The sequence below is a fragment of the Panthera pardus genome, unplaced genomic scaffold, assembly GCF_024362965.1.
Source record: "Panthera pardus isolate Hobbes unplaced genomic scaffold, ASM2436296v1 HiC_scaffold_26, whole genome shotgun sequence".
Classification (NCBI taxonomy): domain Eukaryota; kingdom Metazoa; phylum Chordata; class Mammalia; order Carnivora; family Felidae; genus Panthera; species Panthera pardus.
Genome location: NW_026526832.1, coordinates 34,582,725 through 34,599,843, shown reverse-complemented (window position 1 = coordinate 34,599,843; position 17,119 = coordinate 34,582,725). Strand labels below are relative to the sequence as shown.

General features: G+C 45.7%; 1 long non-coding RNA gene across 1 annotated transcript; it reads right to left on the bottom strand.

Moving 5' to 3' along the window:
- Positions 1-8,674: 8,674 nt before the first annotated feature.
- On the bottom strand, positions 8,675-10,909 carry LOC128773643 (uncharacterized). The gene is made up of 2 exons (XR_008417988.1): positions 10,798-10,909; positions 8,675-9,770 (listed from the first exon to the last, which is right to left on the bottom strand). It is a non-coding gene; the product is annotated as an uncharacterized LOC128773643 (long non-coding RNA).
- Positions 10,910-17,119: the final 6,210 nt, after the last annotated feature.

The following is a 17,119-nucleotide window of genomic DNA, read 5'->3' as shown; positions in this document are numbered from 1 at the left end:
GGAGAAGTATTTTTCCTACCCGTTATTACACAAGTTTAAAAGGTACTGCTGTATTCAGTCAAATCTAAGGTACATTGATTATATAATGCACCATTGTCTTACGAACCATAAAGAACTCATATTTTCAACCATAACCCACAGCCCATTTTTTTTCACTTGATGTATAATTTTATTTAATGCAAAGTAAACTGAAGGCACCAAGCCTCACGTGGCTTCCGCGGTGTGAATCTCTGTTTTTTGTGAGTCAGAGATGGAATTTGAACTTAGAGTCTTTCTTCTAGAATTTTAATGATTGCAAGGTTTGCCATGGCTTGAATGACAATTTATATTATAGTTATCAGCTAAATGAGCACTAAATGAAGAAAACAGAAAACCAAGGATAAATTAAACTCCAGCTACAACAACGCTTTAATGGGTTGAGAACCAGCAACAGACAAGTTTTGTCTTTGTTTTGTTTCCCAATAAACTTATTTTTTTAAGTTTAGTTATTTATTTATTTTGAGAGACAGAGAGAGAGCAGAAGCAGAGAGGGGCAGAGAGAGAGGGTGAGAGAAAATCCCAATCAGGCTCCACACCAAAGCACAGAGCCAGACTCGGGGCTTGATCTCATGATCTCATGACCTCATGACCTTAGCTGAAATCAGGAGTCGGATGTTTAAGTGACTGAGCCACCCAGGCGTCCCTAATAAACTGATTTCAGAAGAGTTTTGTATTTATGGGAAAACTGCAAAGATAGTACAGAGGGTTCCCATATATCCCATACCCAGTTTCCCCCATCATTAACATCATACATTAGTAATGTACATTTGTCACAATTGAGGAGCCAGTATAGATATATTGTTATTAAGTCCATACTGTATTCATATTTTCTTAGCTTTGACCTATCGTCCTGTTTGGCTCTAGGATGTCACATTGTACTTAGGTGCCACGTCTCCGTAGGCTCCTATGAAAGTCTCCCAGACGTCCCTTGTGAAGACCTTGACAGTTTTAAGGAATACCGGTCAGGCCACAGGTGGAAGTCATCTAATGTTTTTCCCATGATTAGACTGAGGTTTTAGGTTCTGGGGAGGAAGACCACGTAGCATATAGTTAAAGGGGTATACGATAAATATGAGCTAATCTTGGTTGATATTGACCTTGGCCACCTGGCTGAGGTATGTTTGTCAGGCTCCTCCACTATAAAATTACCCCCCGCGCCCCCCATCCATACTGTCCTCTTCGAAAGGGAGTCACTCTGTGTGGGTCACACCTAAGGTGTGGGGGGTCGTGCTCCCCCTCCTCAACCTCCACGTGAACCATTTGGAGTTCCTTTGCAGGAGAGATTTGTCTCATCTCCCCCATTTATTTATTCAATCCGTTATTTATACCAGTATGGACCCATGGATGTTTATTTTAGATTCTGGGTTATGGTCCAATACTATTTTATTGCTTTGCCCAAACTCTTCCAGTTTCAGACACTGGATGCTCTTTCAGCGGGTCCTGTGTCCCCCTGACATGCCCCATCCTTGTGGGGATTGTATTGCTTTTGTTTTTGTTTTCGTTTTTAGCACTTCCTTATTTTCTGACACGACCGGATGCCCCAGCCCTTGTCAGCTGACAGAGCAAGGAAATACAGACCCATGTAGACACACGTATCTGTAAACAGTTCTGCATATAACCATCTGTCTCTAGATTATGCTAAGCATGAGCTCATACTGAGGACTCCAACTCTAACCCCGTACCACGTGGATCGTTCTGGCCTTCTCCCCTTGGGCATCTATAAGCTACCACTCCATGGCTCCCACCATGATATCTACCTACTGAACCCTTTGATTCTAGTATACATATGTAGCAATAGCACAGCTGTTAAACCCCCACGGGAAACGAGTCTATCAACTAGAGTTCGGTATTTACATACAGTCCATTTTGCCTCATTCCTATAGATTCCACTCATTTCCAAAGTCATATACATTCCTATGATTACGTCCTTCTTGTCACATTCTGCTTTCCATCCTGGGATCCCATGGCCCCCTAGCTTTTCGGCTGCATACCTTCAGATTCACTCTCTGTGCCGTGCAGCTCTCCGGGCTTTGACAAACACATAGTGTTACGTATGTGTCACTGCGGTATCATACAGAACAGTTCCAGCGTCCTAAAACAAATCTGTGCCTCGTCTATTCAACCGTCCCCTCCCCTCAGATCCCTGGAAACCACTGATCTGTTTATCTTCTGCACGGTTTTGCCTTTTCCGGAACATCATATAGACGGAATCATACAGTACGCCACCTTCCAGACTGGTTTCTTTGACCTCACAGTACGCCTCTAAGATTCATCATATGTCTTTGCATGGCCTGACAGTCCATTCGTTTTCGTCACTGAGTCGTGTCCCGTAGACTGGATGTACCCCAGTATATAAATCCAGTTACTTGTTGGAGGACATTGGTCGTTTCCAGTTTGTAATAAAGCTGCTGTAAAAATTCATGCGCATGTCTTAGTGTGGATATCCATTTGTCTTTAATTTAATTTTTTTAATGTTTATTTATTTTTGAGAGACAGAGAGCATGCTAGGGGAGAGAGGCAGACAGAGAGGGAAACAGAGAATTCTAAGCAGTCTCTGCGCTGTCAGCGCAAAACCCGACGTGAGGCTCAAACTCACGGACTGTGAGATCATGACCTGGACCAAAGTCAGATGCTCAACCAACTGAGCCACCCCAGCGCCCCTGAACATATGTTTTTAAGTCAGTGGGTAAACACTTAAGGACACAGTTTCCGGATCCTAAGGTAAACCTATGTTAAGCTTTAGAAGAAACTACAAACTGTCATCCAAAGCAGCTGTACCATTTTGTATTCACACTTCCCCTAAATTCACTCTTGACTGTTTAAGCCAAACTCGATTTTCTTACTGGATAGTAGAAAACTCAGAGAACTCATCCCTGGGAGTGCCAGACTCTGGGGTCTGTGGCTCACGGCCCGGAACAACGTCTACTTGTGCCACAGAAGCTGCTCTGGTTGAAACTTGACGGCCACCACTTCTCAGTGCGAGGTGCTCCCCGATGAAGCCTTGAAATCCACATGCCGTCACCACCCTTGCCAGATAATCAACACCTCTGCAGGGGGCAGCCTCACAGCGTCTCCCACCCACCAGGGCTAAGTGTCACTGGGTGTATCTGAGTCTGTGCCCTAGCTGCAACCGCAGCCTGGCAGGGATCTGTGAAGGGGAGCCTTCTGGCTTCTGCCTTGCCAACGAAGGGCCCAGAAAGTGGGAAATTACCAAGTTATCCAAAGGATGGCACCCGTTCATTATAGACCATCACTGCAATGTGTAGCGGCAAAGACAGTGAGAAACAACCTAAGTATCCAATAAAGAAGCAAATGATCGGGGCGCCTGGGTGGCTCCGTCGGTTGAGTGTCCGACTTCAGCTCAGGTCATGATCGCACAGTTCATGGGTTCAAGCCCCGCGTCGGGCTCTGTGCTGACAGCTCAGAGCCTGGAGTCTGCTTCGGATTCTGTCTGTCTGTCTGTCTGTCTCTCTCTCTCTCTCTCTCTCTGCTCTTCCCCCACTCATGCTCTGTCTCTCTCTCTCAAAAATAAAAAAAAATAAATATGAAAAAAATTTTTAAAAAGCAAATGATCAAATAAAATGCAAACTATGACATGACATCCTGCAACCAGTAAAAATCCCAGGTTTCAAGAAGTTCTCGTGATCTTGGAATTTGTATATTCGTGCTATGATGTTACAAGAAAAAAAGCAGGATGTAATTCTGCCTACACAGTTAATCCCAACTTCCAAAATAAAGCTGGAAAAACATAATGCAAAATATGGACGGTAGATTCTTCTGAGTTGATTTGACTTTTCCTCTTCATCATTTTTTAATTTGCAAGTTTTCTATAAAGCATTATATTTTTCTTTGAAAAAGCATAATGTGTTCTTTATATCAGTATAAAGTGTTCTCCTCCCTCTGCCAAAAAGGTTTCACATTCTAGTCCAAAAAAGTTCCTATCTCTTATTGAAATATAATCTACTTAAAGGTTTTCATAGGCCTAAAAACAAAATCATTTATAAGTGATTTTTTTTTTAAGGAAGAAGCAGTTTCAGGATGCTTTGTCAACATATATTATTGGTTTGAATTTCTCCATGGGATAAAGTCTGACTCAAGTTCCCACTTGCTAGGTCTAAGATAGGAGTATCAGTTAAGCTGCTACAACAAAAAGTTTCTAACACACTGCGGCTTTAAAGTTAAATTTATTTCTTCTTCAAGTAACAGCTCAGAGGTGAGCAATCAGAGATTCTAAGGCGGCTGTGCACGGTGGGGTTATTCCGTGACCCACACTCCATTCCTCTGCTTTTGGTACTTCCGGCCAGGGCGCCATGTCCATTGTGCAGTCAAAGCTGACTCACCTCCAACTATTTCCACGTTCCCACCAACACCAAGGAGGAAAAGGAAACCCCAGGGTCACACAGCCTCCCATCTAGCAGTAAGGAGGCTGGAACTGCGGCATCTACTTGGGTGGCTCTGTGCCCTGATAACATTCTGAGAGGTTCCATCCCTAAATGAGAGAAGAGGAGGAAGGGAGTTGAGGAACAATTAGCCACCTCAGCCATGCTCAGTCCAAGCCGTTAGTGTTGAGTTCTTGCGGGCACATGGGCCACTGTCCCACCCACCCGAGTGCCCCTGTAACACGTTCCTGCTTCTTACCTGCCCTTCCCAGTCTCAGAGAACCTCACCTTGTCTGTGGAGACCCCTCCCTTCTTAAATCTTCACATCTCAAACTCGGCGGATTCTTCTCTTTCTTGAACGGTACAGCTAATTCCCTGTAGGGCATAGACCTTCCAAATACAAAAGTCTGGGTTGAATGGTCTCCAGGGTATCCTACTCAGGCCTGGAATCTTCTATTCTTTTCAAACATCAAAAACAAACAAGTGGTTCTCCCTCCGAGGGAAAGGAGAGCTCAGGCTTCCAGAGGACGGGAGAAATATTTTTGCTATAATATTTTCCAGATGGGTCTACCGCAGCAAAAACAAATTGTGTAACACTGTATGTTAACTATACTGGAATTTTAAAAAACTTAATTAAATAAACCCCAAATTACAGGGTGAATCAATAGATCTCCATCCTACAGTAAATTGCAAATAAATCTCTAAGCTATGCAAGTGTTATGGGCTGAATTATGTCCTCCTAAAATTCATGTGCTGAAGTCTTAACTTCAGCACCTCATAATGTGACCTTCCGTGAACATAGGGTCTTTAAACAGCCAATTATGTTACAATGAGGTCATTAGAGTGGCCCTAATGCAATATGACCGGTGTCTTTACAGGAAGAGGTTAGGACACGCACGCATGCACCCGCACACACACACACACACACACACACACACACACACACACAAAAGCATGTACGGGAAGGCGGCTGTCCACAAGCAAAGGGGACAGGCCTCCGGAGGAACCAACCTTCCAGACATGTTGTTTAAGAGTTGCAGCCTCCGAAGCTTCGAGAGAGAGAATGCATTTCTGTTGTTTAAACCATTCGGCCTGTGGTGCGTTGTTATGGCAGCTCGGGGGAAATGTGACATGATTCTGAGCATAAGGCAGGTATTATAGCCGAAGATCCATCAGTATTTGCTGACTTATAAGCAGTAGGATTTAGAGTAAGGACTATGGACTGCAAATTCGGACTTCTGTGATTTAAAAAAAAGTTTTTTTAATGTTTATTTTTGAGGGGGAGAGAGAGAGAGAGAGAGAGCATGAGTGGAGGAGGGGGAGAGAGAGAGAGAGGGAGACACAGAATCCCAAGGCTCCAGGCTCCCAGCTGTCAGCACAGAGCCCCACACGGGGCTCAAACTCACAAACCACAAGATCATAACCCGAGCCACAATCGGATGCTTAACCGCCCAAGCCACCCAGGCGCCCCTAGGACTTCTGGATTCTAATTCCAGACAGGCCTTCACCCCCTGCCCTGCCTGGTGCCCACCGTGTAACTTCGTTAAACCGTAGGTTCCTCCCCTGCCTGAGTAGCCCCTTTGCCAGCTTTGACAACGTGTGCTTCATGCAACACGAGAACTCAAAGATACCCAGCACCTCCAGGCAAAAGGGCAACTAAATCTGGGCATCTCCAGACCCTGTATCCCACTTCGGAATGTCCTAAGGCCCATTAGCACCTTGAAGGACCTAAAAAAGTCCTGCAGGAAAGAAAACTATTGGATTACTATGTATTTCCTAAACCGACGGGAGTGCAGGACCCTTTCCCCCAGCTCTGCCACACTCATAAACTTCCGAAGGTGCTAATGTCTCACACATCTGGCTTGAACAATGCTGCGCCGTCACTTTGCAGCATCAGAGAAACATTCTGACGCTTGTTAAAACAGCGAGGTAGACTTCCTTCAGGACTACGGCCAGGGAGGTCAACTCTGTCACAACAGGGTGAAGGATGGGGCTCAACTCTGAACGTAGCGAGGACGAGGGGGGATGATGGCCAGGGTGCAGACTGAGGGGTCCGTGGGTAGAAAATTACTGAGAGGAGAGATCAAGATTTGAGGGGTTCTAGCTCACCCGACCCAACAGGGTCATCAGGGAAGGCGGGCTGACGTGATCAGATATTAAGAGTTGGGCATCGATGAGGGGGGCGCCTGGGTGGCTAGGTCAGCTAAGCTTCTGACTCTTGATTTTGGCTCAGGTCATAATCTGATGGTTCGTGGGATAGAGCCCCATGTCGGACTCTGTGCTGACAGCACAGAACCTGCTTGAGATTCTCTGTCTTTCTGCCCCTCCCCCCACTCAAATAAATAAACTAAAAAAAAAGGAAGGAAAGGATAAGGAACCTGACCGAAGGCTGTCAGACATCCAGAGTGGGGCCATTGTTGCTGAAACTGGGTTGAGCAGGTTGAAGATAAGGCCCAAGGACAAGGTTTCATCAGAGAGGCTCAGAGGAGGCTGACTCAGGCTGAACTGTCACCACATCCACCTGCCACCTGTCATCACAACAAGAAGCTGCCATGAAACCTTTAGCACTTCATCTGCTCCTAATTCCTTGGTAAATAATTTCAAAATAGTCTCACTTTACGAGAGTAAAGAAGGATGGGGCTCCGACAATAGGATTTCAGCCATGTTGGTTTCAGCCTAATTCTTTTCTCGGCCTAATTATTATACACGATCTTCAGGGAAACAGAAAACATGTGTGAAGTCGCACCCGCCCAGCATCCCTAGTCTCAGACTTGACCTTGCCCAGCCCTCGTCCTACCCAGAAGCCTTCCAGGCACATTCCAACCACACAGAGGAGTCACACGGCAGAGGAGCCCCTGGCCAGCCGTGGCCAAGAAAAGTCCAAAGACTATTTCCATCCACAGCATGACCATATCCGCTGCTTTCTCTGTCTGTCACCTCTCTGTAGTCACAGCAGCTGTAGGACATTTCTACGGTGAGGTGACAGCATCGTGTTTCACTGGAACGTGGATTTGTGCGAAGTGAGAATTCTGTGTTCACAAAAAAATGTGGCAAAAACAGTGGTGGCATGTTTTCCCCCAAAACTTCACTATTCATCAGGGAGCTATTTATGACAAAGCCTCCGTCAACCGGAGTGAGACTGGTTTACGTAAACACTTCCTTTGCACCGATACTCACCCCTAGGACTAAAACTAAACTCCAAGAATATTGAATAATGATAAAAGGGGAATGAACACGAAACTAGGTTACAATCACCTGGAAGCTTGAACATCGACACATGCCGGGGTCCTGAGATTCCCTTGATCTAGGGCCATGGAGAAGGAGGGGTACTCTGAGCTTTTAAAAGAAAACATACTAAAAATCTCCCCAGGTAACTTTGATGTCTGACCAAGGTTGAGACCATTGATCTATTTCAGCTTCCTCACTTTACGGATGAGGAAATTCAGGCCCGGAGAAGGAGAGGAACTTGTAGAAGGTCACACAGCGAATTAGTGGCAAAGCCAAAAATAAAAACTGACATGATGTGGTGCTGCAGGTGGTAAAAGGTTTGCTTCCCTTCACCTAGTAACCAGCACACATGTTCACTTACAGCCTTGGAAAACTAGAAACCAAAACTGAGAATCTATTGACTAGTGTTCATCTGAATTCCCTCAGGATTTGCATGTCCTGATTCCAAGAGTATGAAGTTGATTAAGAGTAATTGAGGGGAGGGGCGCCTGGGTGGCGCAGTCGGTTAAGCGTCCGACTTCAGCCAGGTCACGATCTCGCGGTCCGTGAGTTCGAGCCCCGCGTCAGGCTCTGGGCTGATGGCTCGGAGCCTGGAGCCTGTTTCCGATTCTGTGTCTCCCTCTCTCTCTGCCCCTCCCCGGTTCATGCTCTGTCTCTCTCTGTCCCAAAAATAAATAAAAAAAAAAAAAAAAAAAAAAAAAACGTTGAAAAAAAAAAAAGAGTAATTGAGGGGAAGCATTATATTTCAGTGCTTGTGAGTACAAGTTTCTGATTATCTATCATTATGTGCATCATGCATTATATGCATCACAACAAATACATATCACCATAATCTCATTATCTCATAATCTCATAATCTCAAGGTAATGGATACCGGGAGAAGTCACAATAGAATAAAATAGGGACTCAATTTTTACAGAAGACCGTGAAGAAAAGGTTGACTGGGACTTTCTCTCGAAAAATGGAAACATATCTTCTATCTACCATTGCTAGGACAAGCTACCTCGTAGAGTGAACACAAGAGGAACTAAATATTGATTGTTTTTATTGGCATTACTTCCCCAAACAACCAACCACATCCTTCACTTCCCATTTGACTTTCAAAAAGTGATCTTTAAGAGAGGCACGTCTGCAAAAACATTCCAGAGCTTCGGGTGAATTTTCCCAAGGGTTTCTCTTAACCCTCTGTTATTCACATCCTTCTCCTCAAGCAGTGTTCTTGTGTTCTACTTAGTTGTTCACTGGTCTTCACTGGGACCGGCCATTCACCGACCTCTCTTCACCAGCTTCGTGAAAATCCCACATCTTTTGAAAATGTTACAATATTCCTGCACAAGCAATTTGCATGGGTTCGCATTACATTTCCAGATACAATTTGTGAGAGATTGGTGGAGATGTGACTAGAGTTATCCGGGACAGATATCAATATTAAGTGGGAAAGACATTTGAATGGGGACTGATTCCTCAAGGGGTCAGTTCTTCAGTGAATATCTCCTGACATGACACGTCTTCTCCATACAGATATTTATAACTGTGGAGACTTGGCTCATGATTGCTCAGACAATGAGCATACCCTACGGTAGGTGGTAAGCCCAGTGGGTTAATGGTGTTCTTGGAAATGGCACCGGCCATCTTTGTATGGGAGAAAAACAGGATTTGCATCTCGTCCAACCATGGTAGCTATTCTTTGCCTCGAATACCTCTTAGCTTCTTGTGACAACAGCCCCCTGATTACAGTGGGAGACACATGTCCATGTTGGGTCAATTACTGTACCCTGTGCTCTGAGGTGGTAACAGGATCTTCCTTCCTCCATAAGTGAAATTTTCATTTCTACACCTCCAGTTTCTCAGCTAGCCTCGTGGCCAGCAGCCCATACAGCCCAGGGCAGCCTTAGATGCCTGGAATCAGAATTTGTGATTGCAGCTCTGAAGACAGAAAGATGATGCTGGTGATATCTTCTCCACCTTAAGGACTTGTTATCTTCAGATGTCATTGTCTTGCTCGGATCTATCTACTAGTTGGCATACACCTGTCTGACGTCTTGATGGCTCCCCTTCTCCTGTGCTGTTAGAGCAGGAGTTTGGGCAGTGGCCTTCCTCAGGGAAAGGAGATGGGAGAGTATCCTGAGGACAAAAACAAGAGGCTCACACACTCCAGCTTGCTGACTGTCTGCTGAGGGGACAAAGCAGAGACATGTAGGCCCCCACCCCTCAGTTCAGAATGATCTGAGCTGACAATTGATCTGCTGCCCAGCAAGGGGTTTCAGAGGAAAATACACTTTCAACTGAAGTGCGGGAATGGACCTGAGGCAGGTCTGACTCCTGGGTCTGCTTAACCGTATGATGAGCTTGGATTGACTTTCAGTCAACCCAGAGTCCTAGTCAACGTTCTGTGTGTGCTGGGGGAGGGCGGAAAGGTGCCACTTGCTTACGTGTGACGAGGACATAGGCATGTAGGCAGTATCCCAAGTCAGGTGCAGTGGTGCAGGGGATGGGAATTTAAGCCACACCTTCCCCACGAGAACGGCAAAGCAAGTCACTTTCCCTGGTGGGGTCCTCATGCCAGGCAATGGTACTACCGGTCGGGCACTGCTTGAGGTTCTGGGAAACCGCATTTACGTCTGTGTGGTCTTCTGCCTTATATTATGATCCCCAAAGAGTTTTTCACCAACCACCATTAAATTCCCTCTGTAACCTCTTCTTACCACGTGTCTTTCACCCATCACATTGCCACCCCCGTGTGACAGCCGTGTAGCAAGATTGAGACCACAATTGGGAAAAGACTTAACTGTTTCAGTGTGTCTGACCTGAGTCCGGGAGTCTTTGGGGAGAACCCTGGCCTTCTGGGTCAGTTAGGTCACAACGCTGTAAATGATTGCCTGCAGGGAGCCCATGAGAGATTCAAGGTTACCACAGACACACGAGGAATGGGCCCTTCTGCTCTTTTCCTTTCAGAAAAGCAGATTCTTACTGAATACGCCAGCAGGCTCCACTAGCCTTAACTCTATTAACCTTACGGTACCATAAAGTGAAATTCACAGTGTAAGCCCGTCCACGTGACCAGCAAGTTCAGGAGCTGGCTGGAAGGGTCTGGCAGTAAATGTCATAATACAGTTACCTCATACCAGAGCTTTCAATACTTATAGCTCACCTTGGAGACGTTCCAAAGGTTGTGAGTCCAATTTTCCTCTTTGACATGTTAAAAATCATCATGGGTAAATTGTTCCAAGGATAGTATTGGGTCTTACGCCAACGTAATTTCCTGTGAACCGAACAAAATTGCTCTTACGGCACTGAAAGGCTTATATTTTATCAGTGGAAATAGACTTGGAAATTATTCCTTCAACCTGGGTTGTATGGAACTTGCTCTATTGGCAATGTGACCCCGGTTACCTTGATCCATAAAAATAGTACCCAGTTCGTTTCCACCATGTTTCAGGAAATGGCTCCATGGAATAGATTCCCCCGTGCATGGTGCCTCCAAAGCCCTGGGAGAAATTCAAAAGCTACTCCCCTCCCTTGAAGCCACATCAGATAACTGCCTTCCTGGGGGACTCTAAAGGCTCACACTGACATTGCGTTATAAACTGTGAAACGTTAACAGCATAAATGGCCATCTTGGGAAGATATGTGCTCTAATAGGCTAGAAACGGTGTGTAAGTGTCCCAGATAATTCAGTCATTATTAATTAGGACATAAAAAAAGATTGAAGATGAAATAGCCAGTCTTCTAAAGACTCGTGCCACGAGACAGACTTATTGTGTGCTTTGATTGATTGTTGGTGGTTTCAGAAGCTCATGAAGGTGGGTGGTGCTTTTATGTTACTGAGCTGCTAGGGTTTCACTTCCTTCCCTCACCTGCTTAAAAAAGACACAAAGGGGGCACCTGGGTGGCTCAGTCTGTTAAGCGTCCGACTTCAGCTCAGGTCATGATCTCACAGTCTGTGAGTTCGAGCCCCGCATCGGGCTCTGTGCTGACAGCTCAGAGCCTGGAGCCTGTTTCAGATTCTGTGTCTCCCTCTCTCTGACCCTCCCACGTTCATGCTCTGTCTCTCTCTGTCTCAAAAATAAATGTAAAAAAAAAAAAGACACAAGGTTTACCTTGCTGAGAATTAAGGGAGGGATACTAACGTGTATTTGGAAATAGATTCCAGAAGTGAGCTGGAGGGGCATCTGGGTGGCTCAGTCAGTTGAGCATTGGACTCTTGATTTCAGCCCAGGTCATGATCTCATGGTTCGTGGGTTTGAGCCCTGATCTGGGCTCTGTGCTGACAGTGCAGAGTCTGCTTGGGATTCTCTCTCATCCTCTCTCTCTGTCTCTCCCACTTGTGTGCTTGCGAGCTCTCTAAATAAACAAATAAATAAACAAATACACTAAAAAAAAAAAAAGTGAGCTGGAGAAAAGGAATGATGTAACTCTAGCAAACTCAAAGATAGAGGGGTATGAAGTGAGAAGCAAGTGCATGACCGCTGGGCCCACTAAAAGCAGGCAACTGCTGTTGAAAATGAACCCTGGGAAGAATCAAATAATAACTTAACTTAGCAAAAAAAAAAAAAAAAAAAAAGCACTTCTGCAGATTCAGCTAGACCATAAGAAGGATTGTTGGGAATGAAAATGAAAGAATTTTCAAATTTAAAAATTCAACAGGCTGAGAAACAGACTTCACTGTGGCCTGAGTTGCAGTCTGCTTGATAGAGGGGAGGACTGGGTTCTGTCAAAACTGAGCCAAAACAGACTTGGAGATCATTCTGGAAAACATAAGGCACATGGGGGAGAGATTTAGGAAACATAACATGGAAAACAGGAATCAATCCTGGAACACAAAACATGTAGGAGATAAAGAGGAGTGATAATGAAACAATTTTTAAAAACCTCATCTGGGGCACCTGGGTGGCTCAGTCGGTTAAGCGTCCAACTTCAGCTCAGGTCACGATCTCGAGGTCCGTGAGTTCCAGCCCCGTGTCGGGCTCTGGGCTGACGGCTCAGAGCCTGGAGCCTGCTTCCGATTCTGTGTCTCCCTCTCTTTCTGCCCCTCCCCTGTTCATGCTCCATCTCTCTCCATCTCAAAAATAAATAAAAAACGTTAAAAAAAATTTTTAAAAACCTCATCTGAAGCAAGATAAATCTACAGAGTAAGTGTCCCCCAAATCAGGCAAGATTGGATAAGAGACGCACATCCGAGCATATTCTCATAAAATTCATATATTCCAAAGAGCAGGAATCCTTCCAAGAGACGGCTTAAACTACAGAAGGCCCAGACACCTGATTTTTGATTCAAAGAATCACATGCTGAACGCTCAAGAATGTGCTGGTGGAGTTTGTACCTGTCCTTTGCCCTTAGAGCACATGGGTAGACATCCAGAAGAGTCAGAAGGGGCCAGAAGGTATGTGGAAAACCCGAGAAAGCGAAAGTGGGCTTCTCACACCTGTAGACTGCCGCTCTTGAAGGTCTTTGGCCATGAACCATCCATGAGGACTCAAGGGGCCTGGGTGCTACCTGTTCATCTGGGAAAATGCTGTGCCATTTCTTCCCTATTCATCCAGCTCCGAAGAAATGTTTTCACATCCTTTGTGATTCCTCAGATCCTTTAATGGCATTCATTAGAGTTTTTCAAACAAGGATCGTCATCCAAGCATGGCATATCCAAATTAAAAATAAAAACTTCCAAGTTTTCGATGGGAAAGGACAAGTTCCTTGCAAAGGAGAAGGAATCCAGCTGCCATCAGACTGTTAACTGTAATTCTGGAAACTGCACATTAGAGTAGAATCTACAGACCACCGTGGGGGAAAAGAACACAACTCCAAAACACAGCCGGATGAACAAAAAGATACCGTGGATATGCAAAACACAGAGACAATATCACTGTACTGGTTAGGATCTTAGCTGCAGAAGGCAGACCCCACTCCAGCCAGTTTAAGCAGAAAAGGACATCGGTAGTGGACAGAATCATTGAGAGTGCGGAGAAATCGATGATTGGATTAGCTCCTGAGAGTAATTCTCTGATCCACGCTGAAAATAGGCCTGCGGAGGAGGCCACAGGTATTATAAGGAGCCGACCACAGTAAGCATAGTTATTTTGCAGTCTGTGCCCAATAATTTCAGGATTTAAAAGTATTTGCGGGTCTGCTTCTGTCATCTGTTTTTTCAGATGGTTCCCTCACATGTTGCTTGCATCATTAGATGCTTGGTTATATTTGACTGTGGGCTGTCCCTTGCACCTGAAATGTACTTTTAAGAAAAAATTTGAAAACTGCAATGAAGGTGCTTTATCTAGAGAGTATCTGTGTTTGCTTTTTCTAGACATCAGTAGGCATAAACAGTATGGGAGCATTTTATTTTTTATTTATTTTATATTTTAGAAGGTTTTATTTATTTTATTTCAGAGAGAGAAAGCAGGGGGAGGAGAGAGAGAGAGAGAGAGAGAGAGAGAGAGAGAGAGAGAGAGAGTCTTAAGCAGGGTCCACGCTCAGCACAGAGCCCAACACAGAGCTCAATTCCATGACCCTGGGATCATGACCTGAGCTGAAATCAAGAGTAAGACACTCAACTGACTGAGCCATCCAGGCATCCCAATATGGGACCTTTTTTTTTTTTAATGTTTATTCATTTTTGTGAGAGATACAGACCATGAGTGGGAAAGGGGCAGAGAGAGAGAGGGAGACACAGAAACCAAAGAAGGCTCCAGGCTCTGAACTGTCAGCACAGAGCCCTATGTGGGGCTCAAACTCACAAACTGTGAGACCTGAGCTGAAGCCATACACTTAACCGACTGAGCTTCCCAGGTGTCCCTGAGACCATTTTAAACCAAGGCCACGGCTTGGGAATTTTTTTTAACCAACCAGACGATGTAAATCTGGCTGCCAGTCCCTGTGAGAGCTGGTTTGCTTTAGGGTTAGTCCTCCCATGAGGTTGAATCTCCGTGGGGCCTCCACTCTTTACAGGAAGACCTCCTTTAGCATCCCCACCTCGTGCAGCCCTGGGCTTTGTTTCTCTCTACTGCTCCATGAAGCCAAGAAAAACAAGTTCAAGTTTTCTAACAGTTTCTGAATTTCCATTTCCCTTCAACTTTGGCCTCGTAGCTCTTTACTATCTTGTCAGATCTCTGGTGCCTTTTAAAAGATTGTCAATAATAATTTATCTAGCATTTTCGGTTGTTTTCATTGGGAGGTTTGGGGCTGAAATATATCCTATCATAACCAGAAACTGGAAGTTAAGTCTCCTGACAACAATAATAAATGTACCGCATGAACACACTGCACCAATCGCTGGCCTAACTGTGTCATATACACAACATATTTGATGAAACAGTAGACAGGCTGGACCATCACATGGCAAGTTCTCAATCCCAAAGAATCAATGTAAGGATAATGACAGCTGAGAACTACATCATGGTTACTGTAAAAGAAACATTTGGAACTAGGTGTTTTAAAATGATGATGAGTCCCAGGTCACGATCTCGCAGTTGATGAGTTAGAGTCCCACGTCAGGCTCTGTGCTGACAGCTCAGAGCCTGGAGCCTGCTTCGGATTTTGTGTCTCCCTCTCTCTCTGCCCCTCCCCTGCTCATGCTCTGTATCCCCCTATCTCTCAAAAATAAATAAATATTAAAAAATTTTTTTAATTAAAAAAAATAAAATGATGATGAGTCCATGAAAATACCTATTTTTGAATACGTGTTTCTAAAGAGTCTCACATCCTTCACACTTTCCTTAGTAACTTATCCAGCTGACATTTTACCGAACACCAATTATGTATCTGTCACTCTGCAGGTGACTACAAATACAAAGATGAATGAAGAAAATCGCTGACCTTAAGGAAACCATAAGTTTCTCAGGGAAACAGACCCGGAAACACAGTATTATGACAGCATGTGGCAGGTGCAGTAATAGAGCCGAGCACCCAGGAAGAAGTGCCTTCCCCAGGCTGAAGAGTTAAGTGGGGGCTTCTCGAAGAAAGTGATGCCTGACCTGCATCTTAAATCATGATTAAGAGCTGTCCTGGTAAAAGTTGGGATGGAGGGAAGGGCTGTCAAGCAGAGGCATGTCCTGAGCAAAGGCCCAGTGCTGAATCACAGCATGATATGTGCATGTGTAGGTCAGGAGCTGGGTTAGAAGGCAGCTGAATCCACTCTTAGGTCTGGCCCCTAACTCATGCTCTGAGTCTCTGGGTTCCCCACGCATTGGAGGGCCTTCCTCCAAGTTTTCCGAGCCCCCTCCAGTGCTTGGGACTGGCTTGGATCTGCAGAGCCCGGGGCGTCCCAAGCCTGGACGAAGAACTATGCGGCCCAGCCCTTATCTAGTTCCGTCAAGGTGCTTTCCTACCCTCTGTCCTGCATGCGGGGTTGACCAGATGCCCTGTGGAATGCCAAGACCCACATCCGTGGTGTCATCCCACAGGGCCCAGGTTCTAGGACAATGGCCTGGCAAACAGATTGCTCCACCTGGCCAGCACTGTATTTCTCTCATGGGACCTTGAAACTGGGCCACCACATTGGTGCTGACGTGATGACTTGGGTTGTTTCCCCCTCACATTGGATCAAGATAACTTCAAGGCTCTAGGCCACTGAGAGTCCATGGCTGGCCCTTGGGCTGGAGCCACATCTGTGTCCCCATAGGTTGTTTCCACACCTGCATGGCACAACCACGGTGCTGCCTCCAGTCTACAGCACTAAGGATAGCAGGAAGCTGGCACCCAGGGTGGCTGCCCCACCTTCTGCAGGACCCTTGTCGCATTTCGGGCGGTCCTGGAAGGGAGACAGAAGTCTTCTGACACCTTTGCTTCACAATGTCAGCAGCAGTGTGTCCCTGTCCTCTTCCGTTTCTACTCTCAGAACAATGTCCTTTCTTGCCTCCAACCATGTGGTGACATTTCGTATTTACAGGTCAGTCTTACGTCGTGCCACACGGGGCATGCGACGTTCTTCCAGCGAACGGGATCACTCATATCGTCCCCGCCGGTCTGCAGTCGGGGGTACAGTCGGCATTGAAAGGTATCACATCCTGGGGATGCAGCAGTTAGGGCCTAGGGAGAGCAGTAGAAGACGTGGCCGAAAAATGCGCTATTTTGAGGGAGCCATTTATTCACGGGGTCCACAGTGGCAAAGGCAGAATCAAGAGTAATGCCGGAAACAGCACTAAACAAACGACATCAGAGAACTGCAGAGGAAAGTTAGTTCTAATCCCAGCAGAGCCATGGCATTGCAAGCAAGAACAGGGTGGCTACCTTTTCCTCAGGTGAAACTAGCCAGCAAAGAAAGACACACAGGAGAGAACATGAAGACGGGGCTTCCGGGCCTGATCAGGAAGGAGGGGTGGCCTGACGCTACGGTGGCCCTTCCTATGCACTACCCAGAGGATCAACAAAAACACAGCCCCTTCTTTCTACCGATGTTTCTAGATCCTCATTGATAAATCAATCGCTCACGGTTATCTGATCCGTGAATTTTGTAATACAGCTCTAATCAAAGTGTGTC